We start from the raw sequence: 16,279 nt of genomic DNA on the forward strand, positions 1-16,279 counted from the left end.
CTATTGTAAATAATGCTGCAGTGGACATAAGGGTACAGATGTCTTTTCAAATTAGTATTTTTGTTTTCTTTGGATGAATACCCAGAAGTGGAATTGCTGGATCATATGGTAGTTCTATTTTTAATTTTTTGAGGAACCTCCATACTGCTTTCCATAGTGGCTGCACCAATTTACACTGCTCTTACTAATGTAATAAATTCATCAGAATGTGTGAAAGTTCCTAAGTTCCTTACCATGCAAGAACTCATACATGTGAATAAAAAATACGTGAGACACATGTAGGTGGAAAACCAATCTAGGAAAATCATCTGGAAATGAAACCTCTTTGTATATCACTACATTTCTCTTGAATGCAAACCTAATTGTTTTATTAATTTGGAAAATGTGAAACTCATACAAACATATTCAAAATTGATATTATTTGATACCAAACTAAAGATAAAAACTTATAAGACCATGTGTCTTCAGTATAAGTTTGTAATTTTTTCCATGTTAAATTAAATAATTCAGGTAGCAGAGTAAAAATTCCATACATTCGAATGGAATAGCAATATAATAGGATATAACTAACAGTTACTATTTTCTTAATATCTTACTTTTCTTTTAAACAACAAATTAAGAAAGACATTTTTATGAGGGTCATGCACCACATATTATCAAATCAGAATTGCTATAAATTATAAAATGTAACACTATTTTATGTACCACTAAGACTTTTAAAAAAAATTCCCTATTAAACTATGTCATTTCAATGATTATAAAATGCATCATGATACAGAGATGTTGAGATGTGGGTCATAAGTGCATTGTAGAGTCTCCCACCTACATGGTAATTCAGTAATATTTCATTAGGTATAGAGAGAAAGAGCATTGGATTTGAGCCCTAATTCACAAAATGAAGTCTTTCTCCCTCTGCCAAAAATCTTGTGCTGAAATAGTGAATTGGACTTCTTTCTGTGATTTTGTGCTTTTCATTAAGTTCATTTTTGAAGTCTGACCTGATAACAAATGTCTAATATTTTCAACATCTGTATGGTATAGGTTTGGCATCTGTTGATGATGTTTATCCCTTAAAATTGGTCACATTTCCCTGATTCTTTGTATATTGAATTATTTTAAATTATATTTAAACTTTTTGAATGTTATGTTCTCAGTCCTGTTCCCTACCTCTTGAGGTTTTGTTTTGCTGTAGAAGGCAATCAGCCTGGTTTGGTTCAGCCTGTGTGTCTAGTTCAGCTTCTGTGTGTTGGGTCAAATAGCTCTGTTGCTTCGGGTGTGAGCCATATGTGTTCAGAGGTTAGGCTGAGACACCTGCAGAGACATAGATGGATTAGGACCCCTTTGCAGGTTTTCCCCTCTGGAATTCCTTCCCACACTCTCTGGCCCTCAAAGGCACCTCTTCTGTATCCTCCGGCCAGATGGATATGGTTTCTGTTATTACTGCCAGGCCAATTCATGGGTGAAAAAAATCCATGAGAGAAAAGAAATGGAAACCTTGCCCTCATACATATATATCTGGTTTATTTTTAAAGTCTTTAGATCTTTGCTCATGTTTTAATTCCCATATTTATTTCTTTAATGTTTTTCACACTTATCTTACATATGTGGTAATTACAGGATCTGGACTTTTGGAGTTGTTTCCTCTTTAATTTCAACGGAAATTTGATTTTTCAATGTATTGAAAATTTAGATTTTTCACTCATATATAGCTGATCTTACTCTTGAGAATATTTTATGAATGGATTGTTATTTTCTTCTTTCTTGCTCTTGAGGACTAACAACTAGAGAACGTATATTCTTTATCACACACATTTGTTAATTTGAAGTCCAAACTAACAAGAAGGAAAACTTTCCTCACTATCAGATCCATATGAAAATTCTAGAAGTAAAATGAAAAATTAAAAAATTGAAATGAAAATACAATGGAAAAGTTTCAATTCTGCTATGGTAAAACCCATTGCTCTTGCCAATTACAGATAAAGTCTTTGGGCAAAATATAAAAGACAGCTATCTGAGGGCTCTGAAAAGTAAACAAAAGCAGGCCAGTTATGGAGGGAGCCCATTGGAGATGCATCCTGCATGAGGGTGGGTTTCCCGTTTCTTTTCTCTCGTGAGGTAATAACAGAAACCATGTTGTTCTGGCAAAGAGGGAAAAAGAGAAGGGGCCTCTGAGAGTCAGAAGGGAATTCTGACTCATGAGGATAAGCCTTGAGGACAGTGTGCTCAGTGAAATAAGCCAGTCACAAAATGACAAATACTGAATGATTCCACTTATATGAGGTCCTAATGTAGTGAGATTCATAGAGACAGAAAGCAGGTGGTGGGTGCCAGGGGCTGGAGGAGAGGTTTGGGGAGTTGTGTTTAATGGGGACAGAGCTTCAATTATTTAAAGTGCAAAGAGTTCTGGAGCTGCATGGTGCTTATGGTTGCACAACAGTGTGAATGTACTTAATGCCTCTATACTGTGCATTTTAAAATGGTGACGATGTTAAAATTTTTTTAATGTATTGTATCCCAATCTTTAAAAAGTAAATGCTTTGACTCTATGTCTATATTACCTGACATTAAAAAGAGACTTCTTGTGCTCATTCTTTTTTATTAATTTATTTATTTTTGGCTGTGTTGGGTCTTCGTTTCTGTGCGAGGGCTTTCTCTAGTTGCGGCGAGCGGGGGCCACTCTTCACCGCGGTGCGCGGGCCTCTCACTATCGCGGCCTCTCTTGTTGCGGAGCACAGGCTCCAAACGCGCAGGCTCAGTAGTTGTGGCTCACGGGCCTAGTTGCCCTGCGGCATGTGGGATCTTCCCAGACCAGGACTGGAACCCGTGTCCCCTGCATTGGCAGGCAGATTCTCAACCACTGCGCCACCAGGGAAGCCCTGTGCTCATTCTTTACATGGCATCTCTCTCACTCTGTATGTAAACTGTTCTGGGACTTCCCTGGCAGTCCAGTGGTTGGGACTTCGCCTTCTAGTGTAGGGGGTGCAGGTTCGATCTCTGGTCGGGGAGCTGAGATCCCACATGCCTCGTGGCAAAAATACCAAGACATAAAACATAAGCAATATTGTAACAAATTCAATAAAGACTTTAAAATTGGTCTACATCAAAAAACAATCTTTAAATAAAGTAATAAAATAAACTGTTCCTATTTTAGAATACGTATAATATGGACTTTCAAAAATCATTCTCCATCTTTGCATGCATTTGGATTCTTTAGATTATTAACATTTTATATACTTATGGATACAGTTGGATTGAGATCTATCATTTTCTTATGTGTTTTCTATTTGTCTCCTCTGTTTTTTATTCTTCTTCCCTCCTCCTGCTTTCTTTTGAATTATTTGAGTAATATTAATATTCTATTATCAAGTGGCATTTTGGCACACAGGTCTTTGAACATTTTTATTTGTTGTAGCCCTGGGGATTACAATATACATATTTAATTTTTCACAATCACAAATCTAACATCTATGTTAGAATTAGCATAGTACCTACTTCATGTAAATTCTCAAAACCTCAACACCGTATGGGTTTGTTACAGCACCACTGCCCTCACATGTATTACACATAGTGAAACTCTCACTAGTCTGTGTTACACATTTTCCTTTAAACAGGTCTGTGTATTTTAATGAAAATCTAAGAGGAGATAAAGGTAATCTTTCCTAGGCACCCAGCTATTTACCATTTCTCTGCTCTCCTTTAATTCCTGAGGTACCATGTTTCCCTCTGGATCATTTCCTTTCAGCATGAAGTACTTCAGCATTCCTCCCAGAGCAGATTGGCTGGCAAATAATTCTCTCAATTGTACTTTGAGAATTAATTCATTTTACCTTTATTCCTGAAGGATATTGTTTCTGGATATAGAACAGGGTTTTTTTGTCATTTTTTCCTTGCAGCTCTTTAAAATATTTTCCATGGTCTTTTGATATCTGTTATTGCTGATGAGAAATCTATGGTCATTCGAATCATTGTTTCCCAATATATAATGTGTCTTTTATCATTATCTTTTATCTTTATCATTAGTTTCATTATGATCTGCCTAGGGATGGTTTTCTTTGAATTTTTCTTGTTTAAAGTTTGCTGAAATTACATATCTTTAATCACATTTGGGTAGTTTTATGACCATTGTCTACTTATTTTTAAAACTATAATAAGGGTAAGCTATTTATTATGTTTACTGTTTACATTTTGGAAGTCTTACAGAATCTTTCTTCTTCCAGTTTTATTGAGATATAATTGACACACAACACTGTATAAGTTTCAGGTGTACAGTATAATGATTGGACTTACATGCATCGTGAAATGATGACCACAATGACTTTAGTGAACATCCATCATCTCATACAGATACAAAATTAAAGAAATGGAAAAAAGTTTTTCCTTGTGACGAGAACTCTTCTTTTTTACTCTCTTAATAGCTTTCATCTATAACACACAGCAGCGTTAATCATATTTATCATGTTGTACGTTACGTCCTAGTACTTACTTATAACTGAGGTTTTATACCTTTTAACTGCTTTCATCCCATTCACACTTCCCCTCCCCACACCCACCTCTGGTAGCTACAGATCTCATCTCTTGTTCTGTGAGTCTGTCCATTTTTGAAGTACAATTGACCTATGACACTATGTTAGTTCCAGGTGCACACCATAGTGATTTGCTATTTCTGTATGTTTCAAAATGACCACCACAATAAGTCTAGTTACCATCTGTCACCATAACAGGCTATTACATAATTATTGATTATAATCTCTACACTGTACATTTCATCCCTGTGACTTATTTATATTGTAACTGAAAGCTTGTGCCTCTTTATCTCCCTCAACTATTTCTCTCTTCCCCCCCACCCCCTCCCCTCTAGCAAGCACCTGTTTGTTCTCTGTGTCTATGACTCTGTTTTGTTATGTTTGTTCATCTGTTTTGTTTTTTAGATTCCACATATAAGTGAAATCATACAGTATTTGTCTTTGTCTGACTTATTTCACTTAGCATAGTACCCTCTAGGTACAACCATGTCACTGCAAATGGCAAGGTTTTTTACAGCTGAGTAATACTCTATTGTGTGTATATAAACCACATCTTCTTTATCAGTTTGTCTATCTGTGGACTCTTAGGTTGCTTCCATATCTTGGTTATTGTAAATATTGCTACAATGAACATAGACTGCATGTATCTGTTCTAATTAGTGTTTGTGTTTTCTTTGGATAAATATCTAGGAGAGAATTGCTGGGTCATATGGCAGTTCTCTTTTTAATTTTTTGAGGAAACTCCATACTGTTTTCCACAGTGGCTGCAGCAATTTACATTCCCACCAGCAGTGCATGATGGTTCCCTTTTCTCCACATCATCACCAACACTTGTTTGGTTTTGTTTTTGTCATTTTGATAATAGCCAGGTGTGAGGTGATATCTCATTATGGTTTTGATTTGCATTTGCCTGATGATGAGGGATGTTGAGCATCCTTTCATATGCCTATTGGCCATCTGTATGTTTTCTTTGGAAAAATGTCTATTCACATCCTCTGCCCATTTCTTAATTGGGTTGTTTATTTTTTGATGTTGAGTTGTATGAGTTCTTTGTATATTTTGGATATTAACCTCTTATCTGATATATCATTTGCAAATATCTTCTCCTATTCCGTAGGTGTCCTTTTTGGTTTTTTTGTGCAGAAGATTTTCAATTTGATTGGTCCCATTTGTTTATTTTTGCTTTTGTTTCCCTTGCCTGAGGAGACATATCAAAAAAATTTTTTTTGCTAAGACCAAAATCAAAGAGCATACTGCTATGTTTTCTTCTAGAAGTTTTATGGTTTCAGGTCTTATATTTAAGTCTTTAATCCATTTTGAGTTTATCTCTCTATATAGTGTAAGAAAGTAGTCCAGTTCTATTCCTTTGAGTGTAGCTGTCCAGGTTTTCCCAAAACCACTTATTGAAGAGGCTGTCTTCTCCCCATTGTATATTCTTGCCTCCTTTCTTGTAGATTAATTGACCGTATAAGTGTGGATTCATTTCTGGGCTCTTTATTGATCTTTGTTTCTGTTTTTGTGCCAGTACCATACTGTTTTGATTATTGTAGCTTTGTAGTATAGTTTGAAATCAGGGGCCTTGACACCTCTAGCTTTGTTCTTCTTTCTCAAGATTGTTTAGGCTATTTGAGGTCTTTTGTGTTCCTATACAAATTTTAGGATTACTTGTAGTTCTGTGGAAAATGCCACTGGTATTTTAATAGGAATTGCATTGAATCTGCAGATTGCCTTGTGTAATATGGTGATTTAAACAATATTAATTCTTCCAGTCCTTGACCACAGTATATCTTTCCATTTTTTTGTGTCATCTTCAGTTTCTTTCATCAGTCTTATACTTTTCTGAGTATAGGTCTTTTAATTTCTGAGATTTATTCCTAGTTTGTTAGTATTTTATTCTTTTTGATGCAATTGTAAATGGGATTTTTTCTAAATTTATCTTTTTATTCATTGTTAATGTATAGAAGTGCAGCAGATTTCTGTATATTAATTTTGTATCCTGCAACTTTACTCAATTCATTTATTAGTTCTAATAGGGTTTTTTGGTGACATCTTTAGAATTTTCTATGTATAGTATCATACCATGTGCAAACAGTAACTTCTTCCTTTCTAATTTGGATTCCTTTGTTTCTTTTTCTTGTCTAATTGCTGTGGCTAGGACTTCCAATACTATGTTGAATAAAAGTGACAAGAGTGGACAACCTTTTCTTGTTCCTGATCTTAGAGGAAAAGCTTTCAGCTTTTCACTGCTGAGTATGATCTTGGCTGTGGGTTTGTCATTCATGACCTTTATTATGTTGATGTATGTTCCCTCAGTGCCCACTTTATTGAGAGTTTTTAACCATAAATGGATGTTGAATTTTGTCAAAAGCTTTTTCTGCACTATTGAGATGATCAAATGATTTTTATTCTTCAATTTGTTAATGTGGTGTATCACATAGATTGATTTGTGGATGTTAAACCATCCTTGCTTCCTGGAATAAATCCCAGTTGATCATGGTGTATGATCCTTTTAATGTATTGTTGGATTCAGTTTGCCAATATTTTGTTGAGGATTTTTGCATCTGTATTCATCAGAGATACTGGCCTGTAATTTCTTTTTTGGTGGTATCTTTGTCTGAATTAGGTATCAGGGCGATGCTGGCCTCAAAAAGTAAGTTTGGAAGTGTTACTTCCTTTGAAGTTTTTTGGAATAGTTTGAGAAGAAGAGCTGTTAACTCTTCTTTAAATGTTTGGTAGAAACATTGTTCTACCAATGTTGTAGTTTTTTTTTTTTGATATTCAATTGTATGAGCTGTTTATATATTTTGGATATTATCAGCTGTATCATTTGCAAATATTTTCTCCCATTCAGTAGGTTGTCTTTTCATAATTGTTGATGGTTTCCTTTGCTATGTAAAAGCTTTTAAGCTTAATTAAGTCCCATTTGTTTATTTTTGCTCTTGTTTCCTTTGCCTTAGGAAACAGTTCCAAAAAATATTGCTACTATTTATGTCAAAGAGTGTTCTGCCGCTTTTTTCTTCTAGGAGTTTTATGGTTTCCAGTCTTACATGGAGGTCTTTAATCCATTTTGAGTTTATTTTTGTATATAGTGTGAGAAAATGTTCTAATTTCATTCTTTTACATGTAGCTGTCCAGTTTTCCCAGCACCACTTATTGAAGAGACTGTCTTTTCCCCATTGGGTATTCTTGCCTCCTTTGTCATAAGTTAATTGACCATAGGTGTGTGGGTTTATTTCTGGGCACTCTATTCTGTTGCATTGATCTCTGTGTCTGTTTTTGTGCCAGTACTAGGCAGTTTTGATTACTGTAGCTTTGTAGTATAGTCTGAAGTCAGGGAGCATGATATCTCCAGCTTATTTCTTTTTTATCAAGATTCCTCTGGCTATTTGGGGTCTTTTGTGGTTCTGTATACATTAAAATCCTAAAGGTTTGCTTGTTCTAATTCTGTGAAAAATATCATGGGTATTTTGATAAGAATGGCACTAAATCTGTAGATTCTTTTGGGTAGTATGGACATTTTAACAATATTATTTTTTCCAATCCATGAACACAGGATATCTTTCTATTTCTTTGTATCATCTTCAATTTCCTTCATCAGTGTTTTATAGTTGTCAGAGTATAGGTGTTTCACCTCCTTGGTTAAGTTTATTCCTAGGTATTTTATTCTTTCTGATGCAATTTTAAACAGAATTGTTTTCTTGCTTTCTCTTCCTGTAGTTCATTATTAGTGTATAGAAAAGCAACAGATTTCTATATATTAATCTTGTATCCTGCAATTTTACCAAATTCATTTATTAGTTCTAATAGTTTTGGGTTTTTTTAATATATTTATTTATTTATTTATTTTTGGCTGCGTTGGGTCTTTGTTGCTATGAGCGGGCTTTCTCTAGTTGTGGCGAGCGGGGGCTACTCTTTGTTGCGGTGCACGGGCTTCTCATTGCGGTGGCTTCTCTTGTTGCGGAGCACGGGCTCTAGGCGTGCAGGCTTCAGTAGTTGTGGCTCGTGGGCTCTAGGGCGCAGGCTCAGTAGTTGTGGCGCACGGGCCCAGTTGCTCCGCGGCATGTGGGATCCTCCCGGACCAGGGCTCGAACCCGTGTCCCCTGCGTTGGCAGGCGGATTCTTAACCACTGCACCACCAGGGAAGCCCCTAATAGTTTTTTGATGGAAACTTTAGGGTGTTCTATAGGTAGTAGTATCATGTCATCAGCAAATAGTGACTGTTTTACTTCTTCCCTTCCAATTTGGATGCCTTTTCTTTTTGTTGTCTGATTGCTGTGGCTAGGACTTCCAGTACTTTGTTAAATAGAAGTGGCAGGTGTGGGCATCCTTGCCTTGTTCCAGATTTTAGAGAAAAGATTTCAGCTTTTCACCACTGAGTATGATGTTAGCTGTGGGTTTGTCATAAATGGCCTTTTTTTTTGTTGAGGTGTGTTCCCTCTCTACTCACTTTGATGATAGTTTTTATTATGAATGGATGTTGGATTTTGTCAAATGCTTTCTCTGCATCTATTGAGATGATTGTGTGATTTTTTTCCTTCCTTTTGTTAATGTGGTGTATCACATTGATTGACTTCTGGATATTGAACCATCCTTGCATCCCTGGAAAAAGTCCCAGTTGATCATGGTATATGATCCTTTTTATATAATGTTGAATTAGGTATGCTAATATTCTGTTAAGGATTTTTGCATCTATATTTATCAGAGATATTGGCCTGTAATTTTCTTATTTTGTAATCCCTTTGTCTGCTTTTGGTATCAGGGTAATAATTGTGGCCTTGTAGAATGAATTTAGGAGTGTTTCCTACTCTTCAATATTTTGGAATAGTTTGGAATAGTTTCCTACTCTTCAATATTAGCTCCTCTTTAAAAGTTTGATGGAAGTTCCCTGTGAAGCTGCCCAGTCTTGAACATTGTTTGCTGGGAGTTTTTTGATTACTAATTCAATTTCACTGTTAGTGATCAGTTTTTTCAGATTGTCTATTTCTTCCTGATTCAGTGTTGGAAGATTGTATGTTTCTAGGAGTCTATCTGTTCCTTCTTGGTTGTCCAATTTATTGGCATATGAGTATTCATAGTATTCTGTTATTCTTGTTTGTGTTTCCCTGATATTGGTTGTAATTTTTTCTTTGTCATTTATTATTCCATTTATTTGGCTTCTCTCTTTTTTTCTTAATGAGGGTGGCTAAAGACTTACCAATTTTATTTATCTTTTCAAAAAGAAAGCTTTTGGTTTCATTGATCTTTTCTCTCTCTCTCTCTCTTTTTTTTTTTTTTTGGTCACTATTTCTGCTCTGATCTTTATGACTTCCTTCCTTCTGCTGACTTTGGTCTTTGTCTGTTCTTCTTTGTTTTTTAATACCTTATTTGAATTATCTGATATATAGTAAACTGTACATATTTGAAGCATACCAATGGATTCTTTTCAACATCTATAAGACATGTGAAACAATTACCCCAGTCATTCCCCAAATTTTCTTCATGCCATTTATAAATCTTACTTTCTGCTTTTCTTTTTCCCCTCATGCATTCCCAGATAATCGTTGATATCCTTTCCATCTCTTTACAGTTTGTTACTGGGTAAGGGGTTCAATTCTTAAGACTGTGATTTGAATGAGACCCATGAATTATCTCAAATAGATATGTTGTTAAATGATCTGCTATGTACTTGTGAGCCACATGTATCAAAGTAAAGAGGCTTAACAGAAGAAGCCTAAGTCCACATATTTCAGTTAACCGAGAGAGCACAGGATGTATACCATGATTACTCATTTTGAAGTCAGTGCCTTAAATCATCTTTTAAATGAGTCATTCATTGCAGAATAATTACACGTTTAATGTCATTTCACCCATATGTATTTTAAGACCTCAGTTATTCATTTTTCAGTACTGATTAACACCAAAGGACTGATCCTTGCATAGCCATTTCCCACAAGCATCTGGACACACATGCACAGGGTCGTTATTCCACAATATTCTTGAGAACGAAGAGACAATTACATCTGAAAAGTACATGACCACAAAGAAACTCATGAGCAGCCGAATGGTCTGGGTGGCCCTTTTTCTGGGTATGCTTTTGGAGAAAGCTTGGAGCTGTGAAGGTGCTGGGTCTGCCTCTTATGCCTGTACAAGAGAATCAGCATGTATCCGAATGGGCCATGAGCCCCAACAGGGAGACATCTTGGAATGTCACCAGTACAAAATATATGTACCTAAGGAAGTAAATCTTGGGCCAAAGTGAGCAGGATTCAGTGAGAAATAGAAGATGGGTTGAGGTCACATTGGTGGTGGCAATAGTGGACAATAAGAAGTGACCACTAATGGACATATTAAAGACCCCCAGGAAGAGAATGCAATACAGGTTGTGATGTGATGATTTGTGTTTGAACTTTGCCAAACAGGAGTTTCTGGGGCTGAGGGTGATGGCCTGGAAGACCCTCAGCAGGCATGTGGTACAAATGGAGAGGCCCCTTGTCAACCTGTATAAGTAGAGAACCGATTTACATTTGATGTCATCCCAAGTTTTCTGAGACTCAAAGATGTCTGTAGCCATAAACACAGTGGTTAGTAGCATGACTATGTGGATTAGGGCCAAGTGACCAATGGTCAGATCGGTGGGCTTGGGTCTGTGCTCAAGAAGGAAATTGTGGACGTGGAAGAGAAGAAGGATGGTATTGGCTGAGATCCCAATGCCAACTTTCGAGAAAAAGGCATTTCTTATGCCAGTGAAATTGGAAAGTCTGTTATTTTCATTCATCTTTATGGGGGGAAATAAGCATGTAGTAAATACCTGAGGAGAAACTCAAGAAAAACTCTTTATCACAAATATGACCAATGTCAACAACCTCAACCAGCACTATTGCCATCATCTAAATAGGTGGGTTGATCCCAATGCATTCTCTTCTACTCTTCAGTGCATAAGACTACTTTACCCCCACCGCCTGCCCTGCCAAATGCCATCCCCAATATTTCCCTAGTTTCACCGCTTACCAATCTTCACTGGATTGTGTATCCCATTGCCAGGCTTGCATAGTATCTAAGATTTCCTCTATAGTAAATACAGCCAATTTGCCTTGTATCTACAGAAACCTGATATAATGCTAGATATATAATAAGAGCTCTGTAATTTTTGTTGAATTAGAGTGAGGAGAAATGCATAAAAGTGGAAATCAGATCCTCTTAAACAAAGGGTGTCAACTAGATGGCCACGCACAGAGCTATATTATCTCAGTTCTATCTTTATTCTAATTTATTTATTGTCAGACCGAATATACAAAGACTAAATGTTGAGAAGTATGGTCCCTGAAGTCAGGCAGCTTGAAATTAAATGTGTGATTGGACATTTAGCACAAGTGTGACTCTGAGCAGCCACTTTAACACGTCTGAGCCTCAGTTAGTTATCTCACATGTAGAACTTGGTAAACCACATTACCTCTATCCTAAAGATTAAGTAAATGTGCCAAACAGAGAAGAGTGTGTGATGCATGGGGGTCTCTATAGAAATGTTAGGTATTGTTTTTATTATTATCTAGTTCCTCATACATGTGACTTGGGAGAGTTGATGCAGTTCTCTTAATAATTTCCTAGCTCTGCTCCTGCATCAAGAGAGAGGGGAAATCACTACCAAAATTGTAGACCATTTTAACAATCTCTGTTCATAGGGCTCTGATGGAATTTTGCTCTTTTCTTGGAATCCTCCAAGATAACTTCACATCCTACATATTTTTCATTATCTAACCAGAAAACACTACTTTAGTGGGCAGAGTCAAGTTATTAATCATTAGCAGGAACACTTTTTCAAGTTTCTTTTCTCTCTATTCTTTGGAATGTGGTACCAGGGTGGTAAATATAACAACACTTTAAATAGATTCTGGGTTATTTACTTTAAAGGTTTTAGTTAGAAAACTGCTGTTCACCCCACCCTGAAAGATGTTTCTTTCATAGGAGTTCAATACAGGGGTTCAAGCACACAGGTTTCCTTCAAGCAAGCACTGATACCTTGCTAGTCATGAGGACCAAACATAAAGTTTATACTAGAGAATTTGGTGATAGCCAAGTGGGATATTTTCCCTGTGCAAAGCAAGTATTTACTTTAATTCAAGCCTTATAAATATGAGGTACATAACATCATAAAATGGCTTTAGACTTTTTCACCGATTTGTTATCTGTAAATCAAGAATGTAAGGCTAAAATATTTTCACAGATACTTAGCAGGGAGTTCTATGATGTTTAGTTGTTCTGAACATGAGATAGCATTAAAAATTCAGATCCAAGGTTGGTACTTGTTCTATAGCCTTTGAGAATTTTTGATTTTCTAAAATAGAAATTTCATAATGGTATTAGAAAAAGTTAATCTTTTTCCAAAGTATTGAATAATTGGTGTAGTTTTCTCTATTCACACATTCATCAAATTAGGGTTTGCTCCTGTGACATGCCCAGAAGAAATAACAGAAAAATATTAATTTAATACCCAGCTGTCTCTGAGCTTTATGGGTCACAGGCCATCATTAAACACAGTCCTAAATGGTCTTCTGTCTTTTATGTTCTTATGAAATATGTATATTTCCTGTAAATCTGTTTCATATAAGCATTGGAATATATACTGATAATATTTTTAAAGAATAACGCTAATTAGATATATAATATTTAATATTTAAGTAATAAAAAAATTTAAATTGTATAAAATAAATTACAATGAAAACTGTAAACTTCTCTTGTGTAATTTCTGTGAAATACAAGCTTTGCTTTGACTTAGTTTGAAAATACAGAATTTTACAAATATTACTTTGATTTTGCAAAGTGAAAGGATTGTAAAGTACACCTCAGGTGCTCACTTGAACTTCAGTATTTTCAGTATCAGTATTTTTCATCTATCTTGAGAAGAATCATGAGAAGAGTAATTATTTTTTCAAATTAAAGTGTTACAGGGAAGAACCAAATCTGACTACATGTTGGATCCGTTTCTTTTTTTTTTTTAAGATTAGTTATAGCCTATCTTATTTATTTATTTGATTTTTGTCTGTGTTGGGTCTTCGTTTCTGTGCGAGGGCTTTCTCTAGTTGCGGCAAGCGGGGACCACTCTTCATCGCGGTGCGCGGGCCTCTCACTATCGCGGCCTCTCTTGTTGCGGAGCACAGACTCCAAACGCGCAGGCTCAGTAATTGTGGCTCACGGGCCTAGTTGCTCCGTGGCATGTGGGATCTTCCCAGACCAGGGCTGGAACCCGTGTTCCCTGCATTGGCAGGCAGATTCTCAACCACTGCGCCACCAGGGAAGCCCGGATCTGTTTCTTTTACTTTAACCTTTGCTTCTGGTTGCTTTTGTTCACTAGAAGGTTACTTACTATCTATACATAAGGGCCTGCCTCGGGGAACCCTGCCCCTCTGCCTGGATGTTAAACCACAGTGCCTTTGTTCAGGGAAACATCTGGACCCTGTCCACCTGTGGATGGCTGCAAGAAAGGAGAAATTAACCCATCCTCTCCCCGAGGCTGGCCATTCCAGGGGATATTTGCAAAATTTATGGCCTTTTTACTTTACTTCCTCATCTTCCCCCCTTCCCTGTTCTACAAAAGAAACTGGCATCCAAACCCCGATAAGATGGTTATTTCGAGACTTTAGTCTGCCATCTTCTCGGTCTGCTGGCTTTCCAAATAAAGTCATATTCCTTGCCTCAACACCTCGTCTCCTGTCCTGTGGCGAGCATATCGAGCTTGGACTCGGTAACAAAAGGAACATTAAAACCTCAGAGACACTACATATCACAAATCTTAAGTTGTGAAACCTCAGGAATACAAAGAGTCCTGCATAAGAGTTGGTTTCCCCATCAACCAATGGCAAAAGGAGAGCAGAAAGGCTTTCTTACTGAACTGCTTTCACTTTCATTTATCATAACAATCTTGATATTTTAGTAACAAGATGGGAGATCGGTTCACATTTATCTGTTCATTATAAATGCATGATAATGTTAAATGGAATATCTAAAAATGGAATGGAATATTTATAAATGGAATATATCCTGCCATATCAATAAACAAGGATGTCACGGTCATCAACGATTGCAACCCTCCAACTGAGCTGGTGAGCCCTGAGGAAACTCAGGGCTGAAAAGAATACCTGCCATCTAGCAGCCATCAGTCTGCAGCTACTCCCTGCGGTGAGCCCTGAGGAAATTCAGGATGTGAAAATACAGGATACTGGCCCCCGATAGCTGAGGTGCATATCAAAGGAATGATTTCAGTGAGCCCAGACTCTTGCATCTTCCCATACATAGAAAAGCGCTAAATTCCTTAACTTGGGATGTCTGGGTTTCTTTAATCAACAATAATCTTTTGACGTTCCAGCTACCTGCCCTTTGTTGCAAAACTCCTTTGTGTCCTGGCTCACCCCTCGCCTCCTCGGAGCTGTTTCTCAGAGTTATCTGAAACGCTGTCTTCCGGGCTGCAGTCCTTATTTTGCCCCAAATAAAACTTAACTCGCAACTCTCACATTGTGCATTTGTTTAAGTCAACAATAAGATACAGTTTGAAAAGTAAAATTTTAAACCCAAGCATAGAGATCAGGGTTATAATTTTCTTCCTAATGAAATGTGTTCTGGCATATCCATTACCAATGGAAAGGGAAGAGAAATTTTAAAAATAAATATGAAATAATATATGAATAAAAGATAAATAAATGGACCCGAATAGTCTTCTCACAAATTTCTGGGAGATAATATCCTTAGACAAGCAGAGGAAATCTCTATCATTATCACTTTATTTTCTTTTATTTTTAATTTAATTGCAGCCTCATTTTCACTGTTCTGTGATTTGAAATTTCATAACTGCTAGAACATAGGTTTAAGTGCTGACACTGTTAATTTGAAATTTGTGGAATTAAAACTGGGGACAACAAAGGTTTTTTTTTTTTTTTTTTGCTGAGACTCTATTTATTTATTTATTTATTTATTTTGTTTGTTTGTTTGTTTATACTGCAGGTTCTTATTAGGCATCAATTTTATACACATCAGTGTATACATGTCAATCCCAATCGCCCAATTCAGCACACCACCATCCCCACCCCACCGCAGTTTTCCCCGCTTGGTGTCCATATGTCCATTCTCTACATCTGTGTCTCAACTTCTGCCCTGCAAACCGGCTCATCTGTACCATTTTTCTAGGTTCCACATACATGCATTAATATACGATATTTGTTTTTCTCTTTCTGACTTCACTCTGTATGACAGTCTCTAGATCCATCCACGTCTCAACAAATGACTCAATTTCGTTCCTTTTTATGGCTGAGTAATATTCCATTGTATATATGTACCACAACTTCTTTATCCATTCGTCTGTTGATGGGCATTTAGGTTGCTTCCATGACCTGGCTATTGTAAATAGTGCTGCAATGAACATTCGGGTGCATGTGTCTTTTTGAATTACGGTTTTCTCTGGGTATATGCCCAGTAGTGGGATTGCTGGGTCATATGGTAATTCTATTTTTAGTTTTTTAAGGAACCTCCATATTGTTCTCCATAGTGGCTGTATCAATTTACATTCCCACCAACAGTGCAAGAGGGTTCCCTTTTCTCCACACCCAAAACAAAGGTTTTCGTGAGAAAATACTGGTAGATATTTTGTAGTAATACGAGGCAAAACACTCTTTATGAAGCAATTTTTTGAACAAAGAACCTTATTTCCTAATAAAGAATCTAAATTTTTAAAATTATACAAACTACAAAAGACACTTTATATAAAGGTTTAGTTGATTCATGGAGAGAAG

The 16,279-nt window shown here is 36.5% G+C and overlaps 2 pseudogenes across 2 annotated transcripts in view; one reads left to right on the top strand and one right to left on the bottom strand.

Moving 5' to 3' along the window:
- Positions 1-16,279, top strand: part of LOC309607107 (shieldin complex subunit 3 pseudogene) — a 296,341-nt pseudogene that overhangs the window by 259,067 nt on the left and 20,995 nt on the right. The gene's annotated exons all lie outside the window — the stretch shown is intronic.
- LOC309607103 (vomeronasal type-1 receptor 90-like) lies at positions 6,634-15,413 on the bottom strand (annotated as a pseudogene). Its single transcript has one exon. The product of its transcript is annotated as a vomeronasal type-1 receptor 90-like (transcript).

The sequence above is a fragment of the Balaenoptera borealis genome (assembly GCF_965194805.1).
Source record: "Balaenoptera borealis genome assembly, chromosome: 12".
Classification (NCBI taxonomy): domain Eukaryota; kingdom Metazoa; phylum Chordata; class Mammalia; order Artiodactyla; family Balaenopteridae; genus Balaenoptera; species Balaenoptera borealis.